This window comes from Rana temporaria, chromosome 2, assembly GCF_905171775.1.
Source record: "Rana temporaria chromosome 2, aRanTem1.1, whole genome shotgun sequence".
Classification (NCBI taxonomy): domain Eukaryota; kingdom Metazoa; phylum Chordata; class Amphibia; order Anura; family Ranidae; genus Rana; species Rana temporaria.
Genome location: NC_053490.1, coordinates 296,176,236 through 296,191,129, shown reverse-complemented (window position 1 = coordinate 296,191,129; position 14,894 = coordinate 296,176,236). Strand labels below are relative to the sequence as shown.

Here is a 14,894-nt window from a genome sequence, read left to right as displayed (position 1 = left end):
AACATCTGTGGGGTGAAAGGTTAGTAAATATGTTCACCTTATCCTATGGTTCTTCACTACAAGGGAAGATGGCACTATCCTTCTGATGAGATCCTGAGAAATGCTGAGCTCCACAAATCTCATGACAAGATGCTCCTGCACCGTGCTGCAACATCATCTCATGAGATTTGGGTATACAGAATTCCTTGGGATCTTGTCAGAAGAATTACATTATTACCCTCCATAGGCATCACAGGCAGAAAGTAAGTATATTCACTTTACTGTAACATTTTGGCACTGGATCTGAATAAACAAATGGATTTTCTTATATTAGTTCAAGGTCTGCTTTAAAAAAACAGTACTTTAGTTCCAGTCAGGTAATTTTCTCTAGGCTGAAATGATGTCATCAGTCAGCTGCAGACAGAAGGAAATATTTCCTCAGTCTTATTTCCCTCCGTGATCATACTGTAATATTGTAATTTAAAGCTAATCACAAAGTAAGAGGCTGTGGCAGGTTTTGATCTGTAACACAGGCACATCTCTCAGCCAACATATCAGTTTGGAAGCAAATACTGTATCAACCTTTTCTAATCCCTGAACAAAGATGGCACCCTACATCTGGAGATAAAAACATAATGACGACAATGTAAGGAGGAATGCTGTGCTAATAATATATATTTTACATATTATTTAACATGTGTTCACTTGACATTAAAATGTGATAGGTCCACTTTAACTGATACTCTTTGAGCAGAGATATTTTTATTGTCAATAAAGCTTGAATAAATGAATTTCAGATTTTATAAAAATATCTAATAGAGGGGCTTTTGATACATTTATTTTCAGTTATGTTTTCTGATAAATTACTCTTTAAAGCAGAATTGTTCGAAAATTGAAAGTCAGCAGCTACAAATACTGTAGCTACTGACATTTAACCACTTCATGTTCCTTTGTCGTTTATAAATGACAGCAGGTTGAATTGGTTATACCTGGATTATGACTGCAGCTACATACAGTCATGATCCAGGTATACTTTTTTTCAGTGATTCTGCACACTGTAAAAGTTATTTGAGCAGCTAAACAGCCTCTGGATTAACTTTACAGGTGGTGAAAGGGGATCCCCCTGCCACTACTGCTGCCTTTACTTGGCTATCCTATCCAATCATGGAGCCTGGTAAGAATGCAACCAGCAGCATTAGGTTTCTGGGACGCAGTGAGAGGAACTGATGTTGTTCCTCCCACTGTGTGATGTGAGAAACTTAAAGAAGTGAGGGTTTTGTCACTTCCCATTTCGGTCTCATGTAAACAAGTCATCACTGGCTTGTGAACGTATCAGATCAAACCAATCTTGGTTTGAGCTAATGCTTTGGAGGCCAGAGGAGAGATAAAAGGTCTCATAGACACCAGATTTCTTCATAAAGAAGACCTGTCATTGCTCATGCTGCCACAGGGGATGTTGTTCATCCCTTGTGATAGCAATAAAGTTGATAAAAAATGTAAAGGTACACTGCTAAAAAAATGAAAATAAAAGAAATTATATATATATATATATATATATATATATATATATATATATATATATATTTATATATTGTTTTAAAGCACACCGGTCCCCCTGTGCTCACCCGCATAGGCGAATGCACGCATCACAGCACACATGTGAGGTATCGCTGCGAGGTAGTACTAGACCTCCTGTGTAAAGCCAGCCATACATGAACCGTATATCGGTCGGGAATCAAACAAATTTTGATCCATACATGGGCAAGCCAATTGTACCCAGGTTGATTCATCAATCAACTTGGGTACAACCATCCTGCTGGATTTACAAGTGCTAGCAGTAATCATTGTATTCTGCCATCTGAAAAGGCTCCTGCTCCTCCACGCTCTGGCAAAATTCAATAGTGCTGCGGAGGCATTCCCCCATCAACATTGAATGAGTTCATGAGGGAATCAAGTGATCTTCTTTTATTCCACCCATTGAGGAAGGAAAGAAAATCAAGCTATCTCTAGGTGGCTTCACTCTAAACTGTTAACCTGTAAAGGCTTTTAAAATGTTGCCTATGGAGATTTGTAGGTACCGTAGTTTTACCACGTTACACGGGTGTATGCAATTTTAAAGTATGACATATTTGGTAACTATTTGCTCAGTGTAACATCACTGTTTATATTTTACCAAACAATTGGGTATTATGTTGTGTTTTTGAGCATTACAAATCATTAAAATAGTTTTTTCCCCCCAAAAATATGCTTTTTAAAAACTGCTGCAAATATTGTGCAACATAATAATATACAACACCCACCATTTTATTCTTTTGGGCCTCTGCATAAAAAATATATATATATCATTGTTGGGTGTTCATTGTTTATATTTTACCAAACATTTGGTTATTATGTTGTGTTTTTGAGCATTACAAATCATTAAAATTGTTTTTTTCCCCCCAAAAATATGCCTTTTAAAAACTGTTGCAAATATTGTGTAACATAATATTATACAACCTCCACCATTTTATTCTCTTGGGCCTCTGCATAAAAAAAAAATATATATATATCATTGTTGGGTGTTCTAAGTACCATAGTTTTCTAGCAAAACAGTTTACTTATTTTTACATTAATGTCAGATTTGGCCCAGACTGGACGTAGTTAAGAAAGAGTTCCATATCAACCCATGGAGTCCTGCATTGTCTTCCCTACAGCCAATTCTTCCAAGGGCTGTGGATCCCTGGTGCCACTATCTTGGATTTGGGAGCTGACTGTGACTTCCTGATGACTCACAACTAGGGTTGTCCCGATACCGATACCAGTATTGGTATCGGGACCGATACCGAGTATTTGCGGGAGTACTCGTACTCCCGCAAATACCACCGATACTAGAATAGAATACTTGTTCCCCCCCTGCCGCCAACGCCGCCGCCAACGCCGCCGCAAACCCATCGCCGCAAAGCCACCGTTAATCAGCGTGCGGGGAACAGCTTTCATTTGAATAGCTGTATCCCCGCCGCATATAGACACTCCCCCTTTGCGCGGGATTGGACGGATGATCTGTCCAATCCCACGCAAGGGGTAGTGTCTATACGCGGCGGGGATACAGCTATTCAAACGAAAGCTGTTCCCCGCACGCTGATTAACGGCGGCATCAAGGTATGGGGGACAACGTGGCTGGAATGTGGGGGACAACGTGGCTGGAATGTGGGGGACAACGTGGCTGGAATGTGGGGGACAACATGGCTGGAATGTGGGGGACAACGTGGCTGGAATTTGGGGGACAACGTGGCTGGAATGTGGGGGACAACATGGCTGGAATGTGGGGGACAACATGGCTGGAATGGGGGGACAACATGGCTGGAATGTGGAGGACATGGCTGGAATGTGGAGGACATGGCTGGAATGTGGGGGACATGGCTGGAATGTGGGGGACATGACTGGAATGTGGGGGACATGGCTGGAATGTGGGGGACATGGCTGCATTATGTGGGGGACATGGCTGGAATGTGGAGGACATGGCTGGAATGTGGAGGACATGGCTGGAATGTGGAGGACATGGCTGGAATGTGGGGGACATGGCTGGAATGTGGGGGACATGGCTGGAATGTGGGGGACATGGCTGCATTATGTGGGGGACATGGCTGGAATGTGGAGGACATGGCTGGAATGTGGAGGAAATGGCTCGAATGTGGGGGACATGGCTGGAATGTGGGGGACATGGCTGGAATGTGGAGGACATGGCTGGAAAGTGGGGGACATGGCTGGAATGTGGGGGACATGGCTGGAATGTGGGGGGCATGGCTGCATTATGTGGGGGACATGGCTGGAATGTGGAGGACATGGCTGGTATGTGGAGGACATGGCTGCATTATGTGGAGGACATGGCTGAATTATGTGGGGGACATGGCTGCATTATGTGGGGGACATGGCTGCAATATGTGGGGGACAAGGCTGCATTATGTGGGGGACATGGCTGCAATATGTGGGGGACATGGCAGCAATATGTGGGGGACATGGCTGCAATATGTGGGGGACATGGCTGCATTTGGGGACACATTTAAAAAAAGTATCGGTATTCGGTATCGGCGAGTACATAAAAAAAGTATCGGTACTTGTACTCAGTCCTAAAAAAGTGGTATCGGGACAACCCTACTCACAACTCCAATTCACGTGTGCAAGATCGATATCAAGCAGCATGGTAAAACAGGTCCTGCTACCTCCTGGAATATGTGACGTTAGAAGGTTGCTGCATGGGAGCCATGACAAAGACTCACCTAGATAAGGATTAGGGAATTGGGAGTGTGTACCTGTCAAGAAAATAACTCCCCACCCCTAAAAAAAAAAAAATGCAATTTAGATAATAGCTGGTGGTAGGAATACAATACAAGCAACTTTCACTTTTAGGTGAAGGCCTGCTTTAATTTGGTATATTGCACTAGTTACATGCAGTTCTATACATTCTAAACTAAAAGAAAAAAAAATAAGTTGAAAACTGTTGTGCACCAACCTTTAAAAGGACCACTCTGTAATCTGTCTTTTCTTATATTTATATGTCACGTCAAGCTAAATTTGCCTACTGCCAACAGTTCCTTGAATCCCAGCATGCGCCACAAGCCAATGTCACACTTGGAAATTGGTAATAGGCATATTTCTATCTTGCAGCATTTTAGAAAAGGATAAATGACATCAATAAAAATATTACACTCCTACATCCACTTAAACAGTGTCTTGCTAGCTAAGTATCATTTTCTGTTTCTTAATGGGGAAAGTTTGCATACAAATCTACCATTGCAATGCACCACATGGCTATTTTTAGCATTAAGTAGCTGTTTTCTCCACAGGTAGCATTTGTGGCCTCTTTATAACCAAAGCATTCTGCAGCTAGAAATGGCCATGTTTGGAGTGTCTATGCCTGGGTTATGCAAATGTAGTGAAGGAAGCCAAATTAATTTTAAATAAGAATTTCAAATGCTTACAAGAACAGGTCTTAACCTGGTACAATGGCCCATTGCATCTACTGTTTATAATCAGTATTTCCAACTCCCTGCTTAGTAGAACACTGCTATATTGTTCTTTCTAATGCTGTTCTTTAAGGCTACAGTGCAAATGCATAATTAAGACCTTGTAACCAATGATGTTTTTATCAGAACATTTTCTGAAAGTACTGCAATTTAAATATTTGATTATCCTGTACTTTGTTAAGTTGTCTTAAAGTGTTACTAAACCCAGGACCCTGCATTCACTATACCTGGTCTCCCAAAGTACACAGAACATGCAAATGCAATTATTTTAGTAAACATAAACGGTTAAATACCTTTTCTCATCAGCAGTATATACCGTATCAGTTGTATGACTTCTACCAGTGTCTGGTTAAAGCTTGTAGGAGGAGTTTTTATTCTCCTCTGACTGTCCTATGAGGCTGTAAGACCCTTGACCCTCTGGCTGGACAGTACTGATTGGCCCTGAGTGGTGATCACATGCACCCTTTCAAGGAAGAAAAAAACTCTTGCAATACGCAGGGACAGGTAAGTCTAACACTTAGCAGGTGGAAGCTTAAAACTCAACTACAGACAAACAGCTAAATACACAGATACAATCTGAACATGTGCGCTAGTTTACTTGCCAAGGATTTGTATTTCTGTCTATCAAATCCTTACATTTACACCAATCTGCAAAACAGCACACTTCTGTCTGGCAGGAGAGGAAACCTGCTCTGTTGTAGTTTTACTTTCACTTTCACTATCCTGCTGTGAAGTTATTGCCCTACTTAGCTTTGTATCATCAGCCAACACTGAGATTTAACTATTTATACCAACCTCTATATCATTTATGAGTAAATTAAACAGAATTGGTCCAAGGACAGAGCTCTGGGGTACTCCACTCACCACTCCAGACCAGTCACACACGCTATTTATCACTACTCTTTGGATGCACCGTTTGGATACACCCTTGTTAACAGTTTCTATCCATGAAGAAACCCTATAAGGTCCATGCCTATGGGCCTCAGTTTGTAAATTTAGAATTTATGGGAGACTGTATTGAATGCATTTGCAAAATCCAGATACACCACATCGACTGGCCTTCCCTTGTGTAGATGGCAGTGAACTTCCTCATAGAATGTTAACAGATTGGTTTGGCAAGAATGACCTTTAACTAATCCATGCTAGGGCAGCACAGTGGTGCAGTGAGTAGCACTTTCACCTAGCAGCAAAAAGTTCGCTGGTTCGAATCCCAACCACGACACCATCTGCCTGGAGTTTGCATGTTCTCCCTGTGTCTGCGTGGGTTTCCTCCGGGTACTCCGGTTTCCTCCCACACTCCAAAGACATGCTGGTAGGTAAATTGGATCTCGTCCAAAATTGGCCCAGTATATATGTATATATGTGTGTATGACTGTGTGTCCCTAGCGTGTCATGATCCTACGGGTTAAAATGACCGCACCAGCCAAGCAGATACTGGCTGGAAAAAGCGCCCAGAGGCGATTCAGTTCGCATGCGTTGCGCTATACAAGTCATTCATTCATTCATGCTGATTACTAATACTGATACTCTTTTCATCAGCAAATTGATGTTAGACTGACTGGCCTGTAGTTTCCAGGAATATATCTCTGCCTTTTTTTTAAAAAACTGGTACCAGGTTGGCCCTTTGCCAATCAGCTGGTACCATTACTGTCAGTATGCTGTACTCAAAAATTATGAATTATGGTCTGGCTATAACCTGACTGAGTTATTTAAAGACTCTCGGGTATAAGCCACTTGTTTTTTTTTATGTTAAGATTTTCAAGTCTTTTTCGGACAATGGATTTTGTTAGCCACCAGGGTTCAATCTGTGATGTGTTACTAATGATAGTAATGATACAGTCTTGATTACTATACCTCTCCCTTTTTTATGAAAAAACTGAGAGAAGAATGTATTTCGTACAGTTGCCTTCTTGTAATTTGTAACCAACCAACCAAGGATAAGTTCACCTTTGTAGACTTTTTTTTCCAAATTCCAGCTCCCCTCACTAAATACACAATATACAATCAGATTGTATAGTGTATGGCCATGTTTATACACCTAAAATTACCAGTTGCGCTTTCAGTGCCATTAATTGTTAACGGCACACCAAACACAGAAGCAAACACACATTTTGCCATGTGAAAAAACGAAGGGCAAATGCTACAAAACGCACAATAAAAAACATGCAACCCACAACACACCAAAATGTCCCATTAACCACATGTAGTGCAGCCAATTGAAATCAATTGGCTGCCCTATGCGTGTCACAGGAAAAATGAAACACAAGATGTGTGCTTCCACTATGCTAGATATGAATGCGGCCTGAAAGTGAAATTGGTGCAGTAGCATAAAAACATGAGGCTCCATTCACATCTGTGCATTTCCTTGCATTTCAGAAATGTGCTGCACCAAAAATCACAGTAAAAAAAATGCACCAAGCTCCACTCTAAAAAATTGTTCTGAAGGCGATTGCTGTGTGTAGGGCAACTTATTCAGGCAGATGGGCTGCCCTATGTGTGATGAGTGAAAATGCTCTAAAACGCCTCCCCACCCCGCTTAAAAAAAAATGCATGTGGGATTGTGAGTTCCCGCTATACAGAGCTGCGAAGGGGCTTGACAGCTGAGTGTTTCTGTCTACTCCCTCCTATCTATAAGATGATATAAGATCTAAAGATGGCCATACACTAAGCAATCTGTGTATTTAGTGAGAAGGGTGATCACTGATTGCATTTCATTTCTAAAAACCTGCACTTGGGATTGGGTGCTGGATGTTGCAGGGTGTGTACTAATGAGGTCAGCTGGTCAACTCCTTCCTGTGTCATGACCTACAGTCTGTAAGGAAAAAAGACATTACTAATGGAAACGCGGATTAGGACAAGAAAAGTAAGTGACTATAGATTTAATGGAAAACTTGATATTTCCCCCCAAAAAAGTACATGAATGCTATATTGGTGCATAGGGGAGCTGGATTTTAAGGGGGGGAGTGTACAAAGGTAAACTTGTTGTTCCAGAGCTTAGTAAATCAGATGAAGCTTTACTTTGCAAAGAATAGCCAATCACCTGCAATGAAAATATAAAAAAAATTATTGGAGGATGGAAGTCAGCAGAGCTTCATCTCTGGAGCAACTGCATTTGCAAAATTGCACAGTCTATTTGCCTTTAGTAAATCCCCTCAGTGTCAGTCATTTATATTCAAGTTACTAGGGATGAGCTTCATGTTCGGGTCGAACATGAGTTTGACTCGAACATTGTCTGTTTTCCAAACAATTTGGGGTGTTCGCGGCAAGAAAACTAAAGTGCTAATTTTAAAGGTTAATATGCAAGTTATTGTCATGAAAAGTGTTTGTGGATCTGGGTCCTGCCACAGGGGACATGTATCAGTGCAAAAAAAAGATAAAAAAAATGGTCGTTTTTTCAGGAGCAGTGATTTTAATAATTCTTAAAGTGAAACAATAAAAGTGAAATATTCCTTAAAATTTTGTTCATGGGGGGTGTCTATAGTATGCCTGTAAAGTAGCGCATGTTTCCCGTGATTATAACAGTCTCTGCACAAAAGGTGCTGGTATAGATATTAAGGGGAACCCTGTGCCAAATTAAAAAAAATGGCGTGGGGTTCCCCCCAAAAATCCATACCAGACCCTTATCCAAACATGCAACCTGGCAGGCCGCAGGAAAAGAGGGGCTGATGAGAGAGCGCCCCCCCCGTCCAGAACCGTACCAGGCCATATGCCCTCAACATGGGGAGGATGTCCCCATGTTGATGGGGACAAGGGCCTCATCCCCAAAACCCTTCCCCGGTGGTTGTGGGGGTCTGCGGGCGGGGGTCTTATTGGAATCTGGAAGCCCTCTTCAACAAAGGGGACCCCCAGATCCCGCCCCCCCATGTGAATTGGCAAGGGGTACATTGTACCCCTACCATTTCACAAAAAAAGTTTCAAAATGTTAAAAAGGACAGGAGACGGCTTGGGACAATTCCTTTATTTAAAAAATAAATAAAACATTTCAGTGATGTAATCTATTCTCGATCTCCATCTGTGTAATCCATTCTCAATCTCTATCGATGATCTCCAGCGATGATCTCCATCGAGGATACGACGCACACGATCCTGCCTCCACCTGAGGCACCCGACGAATGATGCGCCGCCAGCCTGACAGCGCTTATATAGCTGAGGGCAGGGCCAAAGACACAAGGGGAATCACCGGGGTTATCCAGTGACGTGTAGGGGTGACCCCACCCCCCTCTGATGCAACGGGAAACCTGCAATAACTTGCATATTAACCTTTAAAATTAGCACTTTTGATTTTTCATGTTCGTGTCCCATAAACTTTAACGGTGTTTGCACGTTCGAACACATTTTTTGCCTGTTTGCATGTTCTGCTGTGAACCAAACCCTAATTTACTATGTATTATGCAAGTTGTTCTGGACTCATATTGGAAAGACCAGCATTTTCTGCAAACTCAGTGTTATAGAAGCACCCTGTAATAAATGGTAAATTTTATTTAACAATGAAAATGTAGAAAAACTAAACATGTAACACTAAAATTCAACTGATCATGATAGTGTCCCTGTAGTTAAAAATATATGTGATGAAGCATATAAAGCACTAAAATTGGAATGATACAGACAAGATTAGCATGGCCCCTGTTCATGGATTGCATGCAAATTCACGATGCCTCTCTCTACTTTTTCCATGCAGTTGAAAACAGAACACTATAGCTATGAACTTCCTTCCATTTTTAAAGCTTTCTGCCTTTACAGGTCAAGAGTTTCCAGATTCATTCATATTCCCTCTCCCCCATTGTTTTTTGTTATCTCTTAGTTTTTAATGCCATAATTATTTTGTCTATATTACTTATTGACACTGGGTGAGATTTACCAAAACTGGTGCGCATAGAATCTGGTGCAGCTGTGCATAGTAACCAACCAGCCTCTAGGTTTTATGTAAAGGGTTTATTGAACAAGCTAGAAACTGATTACTTACTATGCACAGCTGCACCAGATTTTGTGTGAACCAGTTTTAGTAACCCCCCCCCCCCCCCCCCCCGCGCGCTATACGTCACATCACAGAATGTTATAATTTCATTATGTATAATTCTAAACTCAATTGTTCACTGGAAAATTGTGTTTTCTTATTTCTTTAATGAAAAGAGAATAATAAAAATAATGGGCCAGATTCACAGAGCTTTACGTTGTGCAACCGCGGCGTAACGTATCTGATTTACATTACACCGCCACCGGTTTACAGCGTAAGTGCCTGATTCACAAAGCACTTACCTGTAAACTTGCGGCGGTGTAACGTAAATACGCTCGGCGCAAGCCCGCCCAATTGAAATGGGGCGGGCACCATTTAAATTAGGCGCGTTCCCGCACCGAACGTTCTGCGATGGGTTTTTTTAAATGCAGCGTGCGTTACGGACGTCTTACGCAAAAAAAAAAAAAAATCGAAATTTTACGCTGGAACGACGGCCATACTTTAACATGGCTGTTCTAAAAATAAGCCATGTTAAAGCAGGCCTAACTTTGCGACGGGAAAAAACGACTAGTGGCGACGTAAGAGTTTGCGACGAACGCGCGGATCTTCGTGGATCGCCGTAAAACCTCATTTGCATAACCGACGCTGGAATACGGCGTGAACTCCACCCAGCGACGGCCAAAGTACTGCATCCTAAGATCCGACGGTGTAAGTCAATTACACCTGTCGGATCTTGGGGCTAGCTATGCGTAACTGATTCTATGAATCAGTCGCATAGTTAGGACGGGCGGATCACAAAGATACGACGGTGTATCAGGAGATACGCCGTCGTATCTCTTTTGTGAATCTGGCCCAATATTAATAAAAATATATTCAACCATAAAAATATATGTGATAAAATATAAAAATATGTTTACAATAGTGTTTATATCATGCTGCTCGCATTTACCGAGAACCCTAAAAAAAACTGAAATAAACAACAGATTTTTTTTAAGCAAGATCCTAAGCTGATACAGAGTCTGAACTCGTTCTCAAAAAAAAGAAGCGCAGACCTAGTTATATAAGCAGCTGATGTTCTTATGCTGCTTTTTCAAATTTTCAATATCTTTTTAAAACTCATCAAGGTGCAGACAAATGTGCTGAATGCAACTTTGAATACAAAAAAGATCTCAGACACCATTCTGTTAAACTATATTATCAGCCCCTAGAGGACACTCTTGCTTTATGAGTTCATTTAATATGGAAACCTTGGTTTTTCAGATGCAAATACTTATCATTATATCAGCCTGCTGTATATTGGAAAGTGCATTTTAATCTGCTCTCCCCCTAACTATCCCTGTTCTCAACATTTTTCGAATCCCCAAAGCTTTGGCTGGTAAATATTAAAAACTTGCCTGAAGCAATTCCTTTTTTTAAAGAGCAACTTATGGGTAACAGATCAATTATCCAACATGCTTTCAACTTAGCATAAAGAAATACTTGCATATTGTGAAATGTTTTGGGGTCTGCTTCCATTATATTTTAATGTTAGTAAAAGCAAATAGTAATGTTAAAATGTTGTGACAATCGCCAAAGCGTGGAAAACCCCAACATTAATGATCTCAGAAACCAAAACCAGAATAAACCAAGCCATGACCCACTCAAAAACGGAAGCCATTACCAATGATAATATTGCAAAATTTGAAAAAATCTGGAATCCTTGGGTGACTCATTTTTTCCCTCCCAACTTTGACATCACATTATTAAGACCTTGGTAACATAACTACTAATAGCTATTTAATATGCTAATAACATAAGACAAACATAATAAGATGACCCGGGGACCCCTTTTGACCTTTTCTATCTTATCTACGTACTATCTTTATTTTTTTTCTCTTCTTCTTCCCCTTCCCTCTATTCTATCTTGCCTCTTTAGTTATTTTTTGTTGTTTTTTCTTTCTTAGCATATATTGTTATTATATGCAAAAATGGTAGCAGCATTACTTTTTTTTTATGTTTTTATTTATCAGTATATTTCAGCTTTAGAGCTCCATTGAAACAGTACAAACCTAATGTCTATACAATAAATCCCTGTTTATCTTCATTATATATTACCCCAACATTATACAAGGTCTAGAAATTATGACCCTTAATTTTTTTCTTTATGTATTCTCATATTACCTTACACTGTTAATATATTACTATATCTGGTTTTTAATTACTAAATTCAACACTAAGCATATATTTTAGCAAGTCTCCAGATAATGGCCAACATATGTTAAACTCAAATTACTGTTTTTTTTCTTTTGTTGTTGCCTTCTAAAAAACACTGGAGCTTAATGTAAATATCTAACTTGTGTTCTCCTTAACTGCTACTATTTCTAATGTCTATGTGTATTGACAATATATGCTTGTAATTTTGAAAATTTAATAATAAAAAAAAAAAAAAATGTTGTGTGGAAAATTATGGAATACAGTCGGAAAATAATCTTAGAAACACAAGGTCACTTTTGCCCATTCTATGTCTCTTGATAGCCCACTTCCCATCAAGGTATACTCATACTTCAATGCTTCTTTTTTGCATCCTTGAGCTCTTGCACTCTAAAAGCTTTTTCCCTGTTGCTGTAAAAGAGTGCAGGTTCCAAGTATGCCGGAGTGTGACCTCTCCCATGTGATGGTGCTCAGGTTTGAGCAATCATCAGACTGGGGAGAGAAGTGATCTCATCCACTTGGGTAAGCTCTGGCACTACTCAGTGCTTACCTAGGATAGACTTCTACAGCAGGAAGGCAATAAGGGAGGATGGACTGGTGAGACAACTTTGCAGGGGTGAGCTATCAGATAAACACGCTATTGTCATTTTAAGGATGGTGGTGGTCTTGGTCTTGGGGGTAGATGTGTCATTTGATTACTCAATGAAGTTAATAATGTTTCTTTTTCAACTTCCTTTCACTGAAAATTATGGTTAACACCAGTTTTAGAGTGAAATTAATTCTTACCAAACATTTGTCAACAATCTGGTAGTAGAATTTAGTTTGAATCAAGGAAATCAAGCTTCAGAATGGATTTTGCTGAATTATGAACATGTAAGACTGAAAACAAGAAAAAAATATTCTGACCTTTAGCAAACATGTTTTCAAGTCAAAAACATATTGTTATGTTTTTTTGTTTTTAAATAACACCTGCCTTTCTTATGCTATTTTTAATGTTCCTGCCTTCACTAAGTTGTTCAGTTCAGCTCAAAAGAGCTACACAATTGCTAATTTAAAAAAAGTGCTTGGTGACATTTTTACGAAATTACATATCTGTATTTGGGTTTTTGAAACCTTCTGGATAAAAGCTGTGCTCTTAACTATATATATTTTCAATAAATTTGGTGAATAAAAGTTTGAAGGAGCAGGTTACATGTTCTGGTCTGTTTCTGCATAGCAATCAGAGGAAAACTGCTTGTCTTACGATAGATAAATAACCGGATGCACAGATGATAATGGGGTTAAACTTTGTTAGTATTCTACTATTCTACTATTCTACTTGGACATAGACTCACAATCACTCTTAAACCATACTGTATGAGGTACATACAGTATATATGCACAGTTTATATATATTATTTATTAGATAGCTAGATAGATAGATAAATCCCTTACCAGATAAAGTTGTCTGGTAAGGGATTGATAACAACTGTGACTTATTCACTTGTGTATGTAAACTACAACTTTTTCTGTAAACAGGCTTTTTACAACAAAGGGCCAAAGGTAATCACGTGAAAAGAAGCAAGTTTTAAGTGAAAATATATATTTTTTTTAGGAAAAAATATATACAACAGTATATAACACAGAGCCACACTCACGTTTTATCTTTCCTTGAACACCAGGCAGATATTAAAAATACATCAGATTATTCTATCTACCAATAAAAAAAATATTTTATACATGTTAAATGTATTTAGTATAAATGCTGGAATTTAACTTGATTGCAGCCTCTTGTAATTCCCTGCAAAACAGTGTGGGGTCTATGAGGTTCAGTACTTTGGCTAAATTAAATGTTCTGTTTTCACATATGCTGGAGAAACATCCTGAAAGGAGAACATCTCTGTTACTGCTCCTCACTGTCCAGTCACAAGCTGATGGCAAAAATGGCACCTAGCTGTTTTATTTCATTGTATCGAAGAACAGTCAGGTCACCATCCTGGCTCCTCAGTCTGGCAGAGCTGTACAATTCTCAGGCTAATACTCAAAATTTCTTGAACAGCTCCAATATTTGCATTTCAACTGTGTATTTAACTGTCTGCCAGGAGTTCAACATCAACATATCCTAATTGAAGAAAGACTCCAGTACTATTCATGACCTCTGGGCAAAATCCTACTGCAGTTTTGGATAAACAACAACTCTGTCTATGTGAAAACACTGTTCTTCCATCTCCATGATTCTAACAGTCCCTGAGATACAGAATCAATGTGCATTCAACATGTCAGCGTGGCTCCTTTTCTTAATCTGCATGCCACCATAGGTAGCTATTAGTAATTCAAAAACAAATGAAACCTGACATTCTTTTATTCCCTACCTATATGAATCTTCCATGCAACCAATAAACTGCACTCTACATATAGCGAGTATATAATCTGCAGCATCATCAGGAAACATTTACGGTACTTCTGGGGGTACCAAGATTTATGTAACCAAATGTTCTCAAATCCCCAGAGAGAAGTCATAACCCATATGCCAATATCTAGTTAGTTGCATTAATTGAAAAGAAAAAAGGACTTGGGCCTCATTCAAAAAGATACAGAGAGCTACAGGAAACTTTACAATTTTACTTAATATGTCTCCTCATTGTGGCTGTTATAGTCCATTATTTTAGGATGCTGGGGAATTACCCGACAATTACCTAATATATTTCAAGTTAGTTGCGTTGTTGGCTGGATCTGGTATTGTTGATCTAATAGAGTTTCTTATATTCAATATGTAATATTACTGCTAT

At 39.6% G+C, this 14,894-nt stretch overlaps 1 protein-coding gene and 1 non-coding gene across 2 annotated transcripts in view; one reads left to right on the top strand and one right to left on the bottom strand.

Annotated features, from left to right (window-relative positions):
* The window catches only part of GRIK3 (glutamate ionotropic receptor kainate type subunit 3), a 710,309-nt gene that overhangs the window by 271,807 nt on the left and 423,608 nt on the right, over positions 1 to 14,894 (bottom strand). The gene's annotated exons all lie outside the window — the stretch shown is intronic.
* Positions 9,543 to 9,651, top strand: LOC120929737. The gene has a single exon (XR_005747444.1). It is a non-coding gene; the product is annotated as a U6 spliceosomal RNA (small nuclear RNA).